Raw genomic sequence first — 12,212 nt, 5'->3', positions numbered from 1 at the left:
ACTGATGAATAGAAAAGTTGTAAAACCATGTGGGCCCCTGTCGTCCTCCAAGAAGACTCCTGAGCTCAGAGACATGGACCCCGCACTATCCTCTCAGGGAGATCCTGCACGTGCCACAGAGAAACCCACTAGTTGTGGAAGGAATGTATCACTTAATAAGCATCATTTCATTTGAAAATCTTATTTTTAGGCAGCGGATTTTAAAATAGTAAAAAGCATAATTTTTTCTTGGAAGTGAAGCTTAAAAACAAACAAACAAACTTCACCCCAAAAAAATATAAGAAAGGAAGAAGCAAATTTCTCTCAAGGGCTTACTTGTGCCTGGGAGCCTTACTATACATTCTTTCTTTTTGTATTAGCAATAACACCAATTTTTGTGTTTAATATGTGCCAAGTACTTTTCCCAGTCGTTTTGTACATAGAAGGCTCTTTAATTCTCACAATGCCATGAGATGGGCACAATTCTTCTCCATTTCAGAGAGGATTATACTAAGGTATCAAAAATTTATAATTTGAGGACTTGGTATACCCAAGTAAGTAGTCAGCATAAAAGTTAAAGAAATTAAATATTGTAGAAGGTGACAAATAACAGAGAAACAGTGAATTTTAAAATTAGTTTAATTCATTTATAAAGATGAATCTGGAGACTTGAGTTTTTCCCTGAAAAACATATGTTCATGTATTTTTTAAATGTTGTCATTAAACTTGTGATGGTTTTATTGAGGCCAGCACATAAGGAGATTTCATAAAACAGTTTAATATAAAACTTCAAATGGTTTTATGTAGAGTGGTTCCTTTACTCTATTGAGATGGTATAACTTTAAAAGGGTAAAATAAAATATATACAGCCTTAGTTACCTTCTCAATTATTGAATATTTAGCATTATTTAATGAAAACATCAACCTGTTTATTGTAGATGGGACATTTTTACAGCTTGATTTAAACTGCACTCAAAGAATAGTATGAATCAGACTGTTTATAAAGAATTAATCATAAGATTTATTTGTTCCCCAGCATGTTGATAAGCAAAATAGTTTTTTTTAAATCTAGAAAAATAGCATTTTTAGACTTCAAGGAGATACTGTCTCAGTTGATTTATCTATTTTATTACAGGTTATAAATAACCAAGCAGATACAACTGATATTTATGTGACAGTTCCCATGTGCAGTTGAAGAAATAAGACTATTTTCCAGCAGAATTTTTGTAAACAAATGTATAATTGTGCCCTATATCATAAATAAGTCTAGATATATCCCAAATCATCACAGTGACATTTACTTTGTCCTTGATGGTTAGACATTTTCTATTTATTTAAATACACTTAGAATAAAATAAATATCCATGAGTTTATTCAAGTGTTGTCTAAAAGAGGCTAAATAATTCAACTCCTACCGAGCAGCAATACCTTGATTAATACATCCTCCGGGAAGGACAGTCAGGATTATTTATACAAGCTCAATTGTCTTATCTAAAACATCATTTGCAGGATGAAAGAAATCTTCCCTCTAAATGAAATGTTCCACATTAACAAACCAGTGAAGAGCGTTTTACTGTTTGTTTTTTCCTTTCATGAAAGCTCTGAAGTAACAATAAATTCATCTGCTCTGACTTGAAAACAATCCCAATTTGGTCCATTTTTGGAAGACGTTAACAGGGAGGCCACAATGGCAGAATGGAGAATTCGTGTCTTCTTACTTCTACCCTACCTCTGGCTCTCTTCTTCTGACCTCAAAGTGCTACAGCTGATGGGAGAGAGAAGGAAAGATGAATCAACCTAGTCCATGCAGCTCTGCCCCAAGAGTCCACCTGGGGCAGTGTGAAGTCAGCAGGTTATGGAGTCAGATAGAACTGATGCTCATAATTTTAAGTCATTTTATTTAGCAAAGACAGATAGGTCTAGTTATATGCTAGGTACAGTTCTAAACTCTTGGCTAACATTACCTAATCTAACTGTTACAGTACCTCAAATGAGGGAGGTACTCTTCATGTAACAGTTCTACAGATAAAGTAACAAGGCACACAGAGCTTCAGTGACCAGCCTAAATTCACAAAGTCAGCGAGTGGCAGGGGCCGGACCTCAGCGCTATGGCTGGAGTCTGCAACCTTCACCACCATGAACATGAAACCTTCTCTCCAGATCTGAGGGCCCCAGAGGTGTCCAGCCTTTTGGCATCTCTGCACCACACTGGAGGAAGAGTTGTCTTGGGCCACACATTAAATATATTGTCACACGTAGTCACAAAAAAAATCTCCTGATGTTTTAAGTAAATTTATGATTTTGTGTTGGGCTACATTCACAGCCTCCCTGGACCACATGTGGCCCACAGGTTGCAGGCTGGACCACTTAGTGAGCAGAACTTCTCGGCCACATAATCTTTCTGAACTTCAGTTTCTTCAGCTGAAAAACTGGAACTGTAGGTACTGATCTCCAGTCAGTGACTTTTGCTAGGATGCACTTAACATTTTCTAGTAGCCCTGTATCTTATCAATAAATTTCTAGCACACATCTGCCTAGCACCTTATTCTTCAGCTCCCATCACACCCAGTTTTCGGCTGGCCCCAGTGACCATATTTTCAATTTCAAATCACTTATGTATCCGGGGAGAGCAGCACACTTATCATGATCAGTGTTAGACTTTGGTGATATTTGCATACAATAAGAGATTGTATTCTAAGACACATCCCCATATTTCTTCTTTATTTTGTACCTCTTTCATTAGATTGATTGCATAAGGGCCCCCAGAGGGCCTGACATGTGGGAGAAATTCAAAAAGTGTACTTTTATGAAAGAGTGAGCTAATAATTTTCCTGTATCTATAAAATTTCTATCAGCAACATGTGATCGTGAATGCATCTTCATTAATAGGCACACTCTCTAATAATGATCGCATCCTCTCAGAATAATAGCAATGTAAGTGGGCCAGAAGAGATGTGCAAATAGAATCAAACTTGTGCCAATGGAAAAACAAAATGAAGGCTCAAAGGCATTTGACAAATCCTGAAGTTATCAATGTACTAAATGGGTTTCTTTTTCCTTTGAGATAAAAATGTGAATTCCAGGAATTGCGCACCTAAGAATGTGTTTAAAATGGGAACCAGCAATCAATACAAGTAAACCAGTAAAAATGAACTAGAAAGCAACTGCAGTAACAGCGACAGAGGGTGACCAAAATCACAGAGCAAGTTTGTTTGAATGACATCCCTCCAGCAGCCTCCATTCTGTTGCGTGGCCTGTGAGAACCACACGCTCTAGGGGCTGACCCCGCTCCAACGCTGAAGGTGAAGGGAATCTCCCTAAGTAACTGCCCAGCATCTCACACGCCCACGCCTCACTGTGAGCAGCGTGCAGGAGGCAAAGGGAACCGGCAGCGAACGGGCAGCGAACGGGCTCCGCGCTGCCTCATCTGGGAGCCACGGGCTCCTTTCTTCCTGAAGTCGGTGACTCCGACTCTTACAATTGGACTTCAGAACTCAATGAAATTAAACCTTAAAGGGAAAATAGTTATGCGCTTTATGCTTTTATAGAACCTATTTTATGCGAAGAGGGCTTTTATTTTCTTAGCTTGAAGACTTGCGTTCCTACGCAGCCGTACCCTAACAAGCTGGGTATATAAAACAGATCACTAAGCTGAGTGATTGACAATATACTGACTCACCATTGAAAAAGAAAATACATAAAACTTTTCTATAATGAGCAGTAAACCTACACAATAAAACTGAAATGCCTTTACAAAATTTTTTGCAAAGTAAAATAAAAGAATACATGTGTTATTGAAAATTACTTGTGGTCAAAGCCCTGAACTTAAATATTTGAAATATTTAAGCCCCTAGGCACCTGTTCAAGTTGGTGCTGAGTCCCCCAGGCAGCTGCCGCACTTGCTCCCCTCTGCCTCAGGCTGGTCCTGACCTTGGCCCAGGACGAAAGGCTGATGAGCACGTTCAGCTGGTGCTAAAGGACAGGTGTTGGTTCCTGATTGCCCCCGGCGGGGGGTGACTCAAGAAGACAGAAAGAAAGGAGCTGTCACACACTGGCTTTTCAAATCCAGCCTTTTGATGCTGGTGCTCACAGTGAAAGCATCCGTGAGAAAAATCAATAGGCCAATATCAGGCCTAAAAACATTTTCAAAAGGAGGACAAAGTGACAGACGGACAATGGTGGCACAACAAAGGTGTAACATTGCCAGGAGGAGCTGGGCATTATACGAAGTCTGGTAGTTCCCAGGACGTGCCCCAGTCAGCTCTACAGCCAGGAGTCCAAATGGGAGGGTTAACCCCGCGGCCCAGAATTGTGAAGAAATGCAAGATTCCACTGTGTCAGCCGCCACATCCCAGAGTGTGGACATCTTACAATGTGGGCACCAGTGTGCTTTCTGTGAGAGTACGAGGCTCAGAGGGGTGCCCCTGCACCAGACGGATATGGGACTTCTCCCAATTCCATCCTGAAGTTCAGTGAGACTTTTGGGAGTGGCAATCAGCACACTGCGACCCACAGGCCAAATCCAGCCTACCTCCTGTTTTCATACATTTATCAGCTAAGAATAGTTTATGCATTTTATGTGCTTTAAAATGATCAAAAAAGAGATATTTAATGACACATGAAAGTTACATGAAATTCAAATTGTAGTGCCTGTATGTAAAGTTTTATTGAGACTGAGCTGTGTGTTTATTTGTTTGCATGTTACATATGGTTACTTTTGTGACAGAGACTGCGTCATCCACAGAGCCAAAAATATTCAGCATGTGGCCCCTTACAGAAAGTATTCACCCAGGATAGCCTCTTAACTGGGTGTGGGAACAGGTAGTTTGCTAAGACACTCTGAGGTTCAGTTCCCACTCTGTTGGGGGTTGTTAATATTGATTGCAGAATTGCTGGGAATATTACATTGGATAAGATGCTGTAAAGTACTAGCATAATGGCACTAAGTGGTCACCATTTCTCTTCTGAATGGAATGGGAGAGAGAGAAGTATTTCCTGATGACTGTGTTGTGGTTCTAAGTTATGTGAGTGGCTGCCTGAGAATGTATTGAATATTGTCTTAGTCATCTCGGGCTGCCCTGAAAAAATGCCCTTGACTGGGAGCCTTTCACAGCAGGAATGTGTTTCTCACAGTTCCAAAGGCTGGGCAGTCCCTGCCCCGGGTGCCTTCATGGTCAGGTTCACGTGAACAAATGCTCTCCTCCTGGCTTGCAAGTGTTCACCTTCTCATTATGTTCTCACCAGGTCGAAAGAGAAAGAAACAGATCTGGCACTTCTTTTCTTTCTCCCCCGCCCCCGTCATGTTTAATTTAATTTAATTTTTTAAAACTTTGTTTTTCACCCTGGCCGGTGTGGATCAGTTGGTTGGAGCACCATCCTGTACACCAAAAGGTCACCAGTTGGATTCCCCGTTGGGGCACACACCTAAGTTGTGGGTTAGGTCTCCAGTGAGGGCACATACCGGAGGAAACCAATCGATGTTTCTCTCTTTCATCTTTCTCTTTCTCTCTCCCCCTCTGTTTCTCTCTGTCTCTCTCTGTCTTCCTTCTTTTCCATTTAAAAAAAAGCAATGAAAAAATGTCCTTGATGAAGAAAAAACCAAACCTGTATTTTTCAATGCCAGTTTATAGTCAATATCATTTTGTGTCAGTTTCCGGGTACACAGCATCATGGTTAGACAGTCATACACTTTACATAGCGGTCTCCTCCGTGTTTCAGGTACCCGTCTGGTACGGTAGAGTCATTATAATATTGTTGTCTATATTCCCTATGCTGTACTTCACATCCCCAGGACTACTTTGTTTCTTTTTCTTCTTATAAAGGCACTTACCTAGGCATGAACCCCACCCTCACAGCCTCATCTAAACCTAATTACCTCCCAAGGGTCCCACCTCTGAGCATCATCACACTGGGGACTGAGACTTCAAGGTATCAACTGGCGGGGGTTGGGAGGCAAATTTGCAGTTTGTAACAAATGTGATTGAATCCCAGTAGCGTTTCCACTGTTTCTTCCATGGCTGGCAGCATTGGATTCCACATCAGCTCCGAAAGAGCCCTCATTAGTCTTAACTGCTGAGGCCCCCACCTCTGGAGTCAGAGGGGGCATCTTCAATTATCGTGATGCATAGAGGGTGCCACGGACACTGAGTGGGAGCAAGAGAAAAATGTACGCATTTCCACACAATGACAAAAATGTACGCGTTTCCAGTCAGCACTGACATCAGGGAATTTTCTGGGAATTCTAGGACACAAACTTCTTCCTGTACAAGTGTGGTGAGCACAGGTGAGGCCTAAAACTGCTACATTTTACGGACATCACTTCATGGCCAGGGTTCAAGATAAAAGACGTCATAGAGAGCAGAGCCAGGCCACAAGAACCAGAGAAGGATAAACAGTACCCTAATCAGTGCCGTTTCCTGCCTGTGAGTTTCTTGGTCCTTTAGATCTCAAGTCACTTTCAGTCCGGTATTTAAAACTTGCCAAGAAGATCAATTACTACTGCACTTGGGACCTGTCCGTAGATTCAAGTTGAAGGTGGACCTACCTGTATTGCTCGGATCATCCCATTATAAACCAGTAGTCAGAGAATCAGGACACAGTTATAAAATACACACATTGCTTGAGGAACCTAAATTTTACTTAGGCTTCCTATGTGCAAAACTCTGTACTCAGCAGTGGAAGAGACAGAGATGAATCAGGCCCATTACCAGTCCTCAAGGACTTAATGACCTTGTGGAGAAGTACAGCATGTAGATTCTGTGAGAAATTAAAATAGAAGGCAGAATAAAGTGAGGTGCAGGCTCAACACAGCATTAGAAGCAGGGAAAGAGATTCATTGTCCCCAGTAGGTCTTCACAACCGTGCCATGGGGGGATAGAAGTAGATATTTTTATCTCTGTGGTTGCAGATTAGGAGGTCCAGAAAGGTCCGGCGCGAGGGAGGTAATTAGTGATATATTAATTGGACTCAGACATTCTGGCTCAAAGCCCATTATTCTTTCCATTCCTTCATAAAAATTCTTAACAATAATTACATCATGGGGAAAAAGCTATTTTGTGTTAAATACTACATGCATACATATATGACATGCAGAAAGCTGGCATGTATTGTCAAGGAATAAAATAACTGTATAAAATAATTAAGGGCAAAAACACCATTCAGCTCATTACTGGTCAATATTGTTAGAACTCTCCATTTTTAAGAGATTCAGAAATCTAAATTGAATATCAAATTTAATAGGGCATTTTAACATTTTAGCAAGTCCTATTAATTCTACCTCCAAGATACATTGGACCTGTTCACTTCTTCATCTCCTTGCAGTAGCTTCTAATTGGTCATCTACATCCAGTTGTGTGCCTTTTTAATATATCCTTCAAAAAGTGCATTTTAAAAATAAAGGTTACACGTGGACCAGTGAAACAGAATAGAGAGCCCTGGATTAAATCCTGACACTCACAGTCAATATGTACAAGGGAGCCAAGGACACCCAATGGGGGAAGGATAACCTTTTCAACAAATGGTCCTGAGAAAACTGGAGAAATTCATGCTGAACAATGAAATTGAACTCCTATCTCATACAACTCACAAAAATTAATTCAAAATAAGTCAAAGACTCAAACATGAGACCTGATACCATGGAACTCCTAGAGGACACATAAGACACATAAGAAAGAAACCCATTGACATTGGTCTTCACAATGCTTTTTTTGGACATGACACCAAAAACAGAAACAAAAACAAAGGTCAACAAATGGGACTACATCAAACTCCAGTTTCTGCAGAGAAGAAAGGTCGGGGGTGGACAGGGAGAGAGAGAAAGAGGGAGGGAGGGAAGGTGAAAGGGAGGGAGAGACAGAAAAGGAAAGAGAGAGAGAGAGAGAGAGAGAAAGAAAGAAAGAAAGAAAAGAAAGAAAGAAAGAAAGAGAAAGAAAGAAAGAAAAGAAAAGAAAAGAAAAGAAAAGAAAAGAAAAGAAAAGAAAAGAAAAGAAAAGAAAAGAAAAGAAAAGAAAGAAAAAAGAGAGNACCTTTTCAACAAATGGTCCTGAGAAAACTGGAGAAATTCATGCTGAACAATGAAATTGAACTCCTATCTCATACAACTCACAAAAATTAATTCAAAATAAGTCAAAGACTCAAACATGAGACCTGATACCATGGAACTCCTAGAGGACACATAAGACACATAAGAAAGAAACCCATTGACATTGGTCTTCACAATGCTTTTTTTGGACATGACACCAAAAACAGAAACAAAAACAAAGGTCAACAAATGGGACTACATCAAACTCCAGTTTCTGCAGAGAAGAAATGTCGGGGGTGGACAGGGAGAGAGCGAAAGAGGGAGGGAGGGAAGGTGAAAGGGAGGTCGAGACAGAAAAGGAAAGAGAGAGAGAGAGAGAAAGAAAGAAAGAAAAGAAAGAGAGAGAGACAGAAAGAAAGAAAGAAAGAAAGAAAGAAAGAAAGAAAGAAAGAAAGAAAGAAAGAAAGAAAGAAAGAAAAAAGAAAGAAAGAAAGAATAGAAAGAAAAGAAAGAATAGAAAAGAAAGAAAGAAGAAAAAGAGGAAGAAAAGAAACAGTCTACAGAACTGGAGAAAAAAATTTCAAACTATACATTATGTAAATTATTAATATCCAAAATATATAAAGAATTAACACAACTCGGTGACAAAAAACACAATCTGATTAAAAATGTGCCGAAGAACTAAATAGAAACTTTTTTCAAAGCAGGCATCAAAAATGGCCAGTGGGCACATGAGAAGATGCTCAATATCACTAATCATTAGAGAAATGCAAATTAAAACCACAGCAAGATATTACCTCACATCTGTTAGAATGGCTATCATGGTGAGGATAGAAGACAAGAGATGCTGGGGAGGATGTGATGGAAAGGAACACTTCCACACTGTCAGTGAATATGTAAGTTAGTATAACCACTATGAAAAACAATATGGACTGTCCTCAAAAATTAACAGGCCTACCATATGATCCAGCAATTCCACTTTGGAGGGTGTACCCCAAGGAAATGAAAACAGGGTTGTCATAAGCCATATACATGCCCATGTTAATTGCAGCATTATTCACAGCAGCCAACATATGGAAACATCACAAATGCCCACCAATGGATGTCAGCTTTTCTACCCATTTTTCTATACCACACACACACACACACACACACACACACACACACACACACAGAGATTTTATACATATAAAATCATATCTTCTGTATTCATTTATCTGTCTATGGACATCTCTTGGTTATTATAATTAATGCTGCAATGAATGTAGGGTTACATATATTTTTTGAGTTAGCATTCTCATTTTCTTTGGGAAAAGACCCAGAAGTGAAATGGCTGGTTGAACGCTATATCTACTTTTGTTTTGTGCGGTATCTCTTACTCTTTTCCACAGGGGTTGCACCCGTCTGGTTCCCTTTTCTCTACATCCTCACCAACACGTGTTATCTATTGACTTTTTGATAACAGCCACTCTGAATGTGTGAGGTGGTATCTCTTTCTAGTTTTGATCTGCATTTTCCTGACGATTAGTGATACTGAGCATCATTTCAAGATGGAGTACCTCATTGCTCTGAAGGGATGTTAGAAATTTCATTCTGTTCACAGTCATTCTCATGGTGCCTAAACAAAGCACGTGCATAGTATTTGTTGAGTAAATGATCGAATGGAATAAATAAAAAAGAAACCAATGGTGATATGGATATGGAATTCTCTTGAATTTGGATCTTTACTTTCCGATGTGACCAAGCAATAATAGCATTTAGCACCAAGGCACTTTCTGATTTTATTTCCACATGCAGTGCTCCTCCCGAAAGCAAAGTCTGGTTGCTAGGATGGACCTTGATGGAGCAACAAGTTTGTGATAAGCCCTTCCGTTTGCAAAAATGGCATAGATAGGTTGGGCCATCCTCTTTTGACACGTCCTAATCCTTCACATTCTAGACACTTGCTCTTGGATGTTAAAGTCTTTATAACCAACACAGCCACTGTGGAGCCCAGCGACTCTTGGCACGATCTGTTTTCATGCGTGCTCTTGGGCACACTGGGTTGGGAGCTTCCTTAAACTACTACTTTGTCCACTAAATCAAACATGAAAGACACAATGAGATAACAGGCCAGATATCAGGCAAAGTTATTTCTTCTTAACGTTTGCCCACCAAGAAATTTAAGAAAGAAGAACAAAGGTTGACACCTTTCAGATGGGCGAGAGCTAAATTAAATCCTCATCTTGCCCCTATCACCAGTGCAAATAGAAAACATATCCAAGAGCTGTAATGTCTTTGGACATTAAATTACGTGCATGTCAAATTTTGTAACAGATTATAACTCAGTTCAAAGCAACACAAGAATTTCTCCACAAATAAATAATTGGTTGCTGTACATTGTGAATGCCAAGTGTAAAGATGAAAAAAATGAAAATCTTACAGATAATGTGGGTAGCAGAGCAAAACCTGTTTGTGTCTGTCAAGCTGTATAACTGCTTTTTTAAATTTTTTAAACACATTTTAAATTAAGTCAACATAAGAATCTGCTAGGAAAATCTGTTTCCAGGGGTTACTAAAGTATAAATAAAATATAATACTGGAGATTGTAATCTTTGTTGTAGAGTCTATAAGACTGTCTGCCCATATTTGTTTCCATAAGGATTCCTGGATGAGCTTGACTACAAAATCTCAGTAGAGCAGAATAAACATTTCCTATTTCTCCATCAGTTTTCTCTTCTAGATTATGTATAGTTTTTATGTATCTGAAAGTATACTCATTATAACTCCAAGGTTTTTAGGGTATTCTCTAACATGCCAACAAGTTCCACCATTTTCAGTTTTGGTCTTAATGATTTCTTCTAAGTCATTCCAGTCTTTAATTTTATTCTTTAAATTAGTACTACTAATTAGTAGCACTACTACTTCACTTCTCCATATTGTTTTTATTTAAATTTTTCCTTCTCTTCTATTTTTTCTCTTCTTCCCCAGCTCCTTTCTCCCTGTTTTTCTTCTTTCTCCCCCCACCCTGCCCCCTGCTTTTCTCATCTTCATCTTAACACTTTCTCAAGGTCAACACAATTCTACATTATTAGCTCTTGTCTTTCCCTTTTAACAACCCCCCTCTCACACATAATAGTTTCTAGCCCTGGACTTAGGATTTCCAAACTCAGAGCCTTCATATTTACTATTCTGGAGCCTAGAATGCTTCTTTCAAAATCTCCCCCTCTCCTGTCAAGGGTGTCACATGCAGCTATGCGTTGTGCGCAGCCCAACTCCAAGGGTGACACTCATTCAGACAAGCAACATTGTGGTCTGATTTTCCCCTAGAAGGAACTCAGCCAACCTGTTATCTCTTTAAAGGGGCCTTTCTCACAACCGTTTCTACAGCCCCTCTATTCATCCTGCCTCATCCAGTAACATCACTGGTTTCTTTCATAGCACTTATGGGAATCAGTAACAATTCTATACATTTTTCTGTTACATATTAATCATCTCTCTTCTTCAGGCTAAAGTTTCTTGAGTTTTGTGACCTCTCTTACCTTATTCTAAGTCGCATTTTGCAAGATCCATGTAACTTTAAACCATGCCTGTCACATACAGAGCAGTCAGTATTGACTAAATAAAAACATGAATGAATAAATTAGTGAATGCATTGTCCTTAGACATATTCATTTTTATTTCTTAATGCTAGGGTCCCCATTGAAATTGGGCAGAATAAAAACTTGCCTCAAAATGGTGGCCTCACCATTGATGTGCTATGTAAAACATCATTTCCTTGGTTCCATAAATCTTTCCAGCTTTGAAGGCTTTCATTTAACATTTCACTGTACCTGTGAAATGTAGCTTATCAAGTAACATTCCTTTATTATTTTTGCTAATGTACCTGAAGTGTCTGATGGCAGCAAGACTCAAAAAGACCTCTATGGAAATGGCAGAGGGGAGGAAGAAGAGAATTTAGCGATGGAGAGATAGGAGAGCCCCAGAGAGATTTTTCATCTAGTTTATAATTCTAATGAAGGCCTGGCTGTTTACTGCTTACTGAGTAACAAGCTTGATGCTTGTGATGCCCCAAACTGCATCCCTTTGTCCACATCAGTTCAGTACAGCAGTGCTAGACAGCTCTCTGCACTTTGCAGCTATCTGCTAAGGGGTTCTCTGTTTTGCTCTCTGATGCCTAGAATGGTTACTCAGCCAAGAACAACACAGAAGTGGAGGATCGAAAGAACTTATG

This window comes from Sturnira hondurensis, unplaced genomic scaffold, assembly GCF_014824575.4.
Source record: "Sturnira hondurensis isolate 20B ecotype Veracruz unplaced genomic scaffold, ASM1482457v3 Scaffold0020237, whole genome shotgun sequence".
In the NCBI taxonomy this organism is placed as follows: Eukaryota; Metazoa; Chordata; class Mammalia; order Chiroptera; family Phyllostomidae; genus Sturnira; species Sturnira hondurensis.
The sequence above is the reverse complement of the archived record's forward strand: the minus strand, read 5'-3'. Positions refer to the sequence as shown.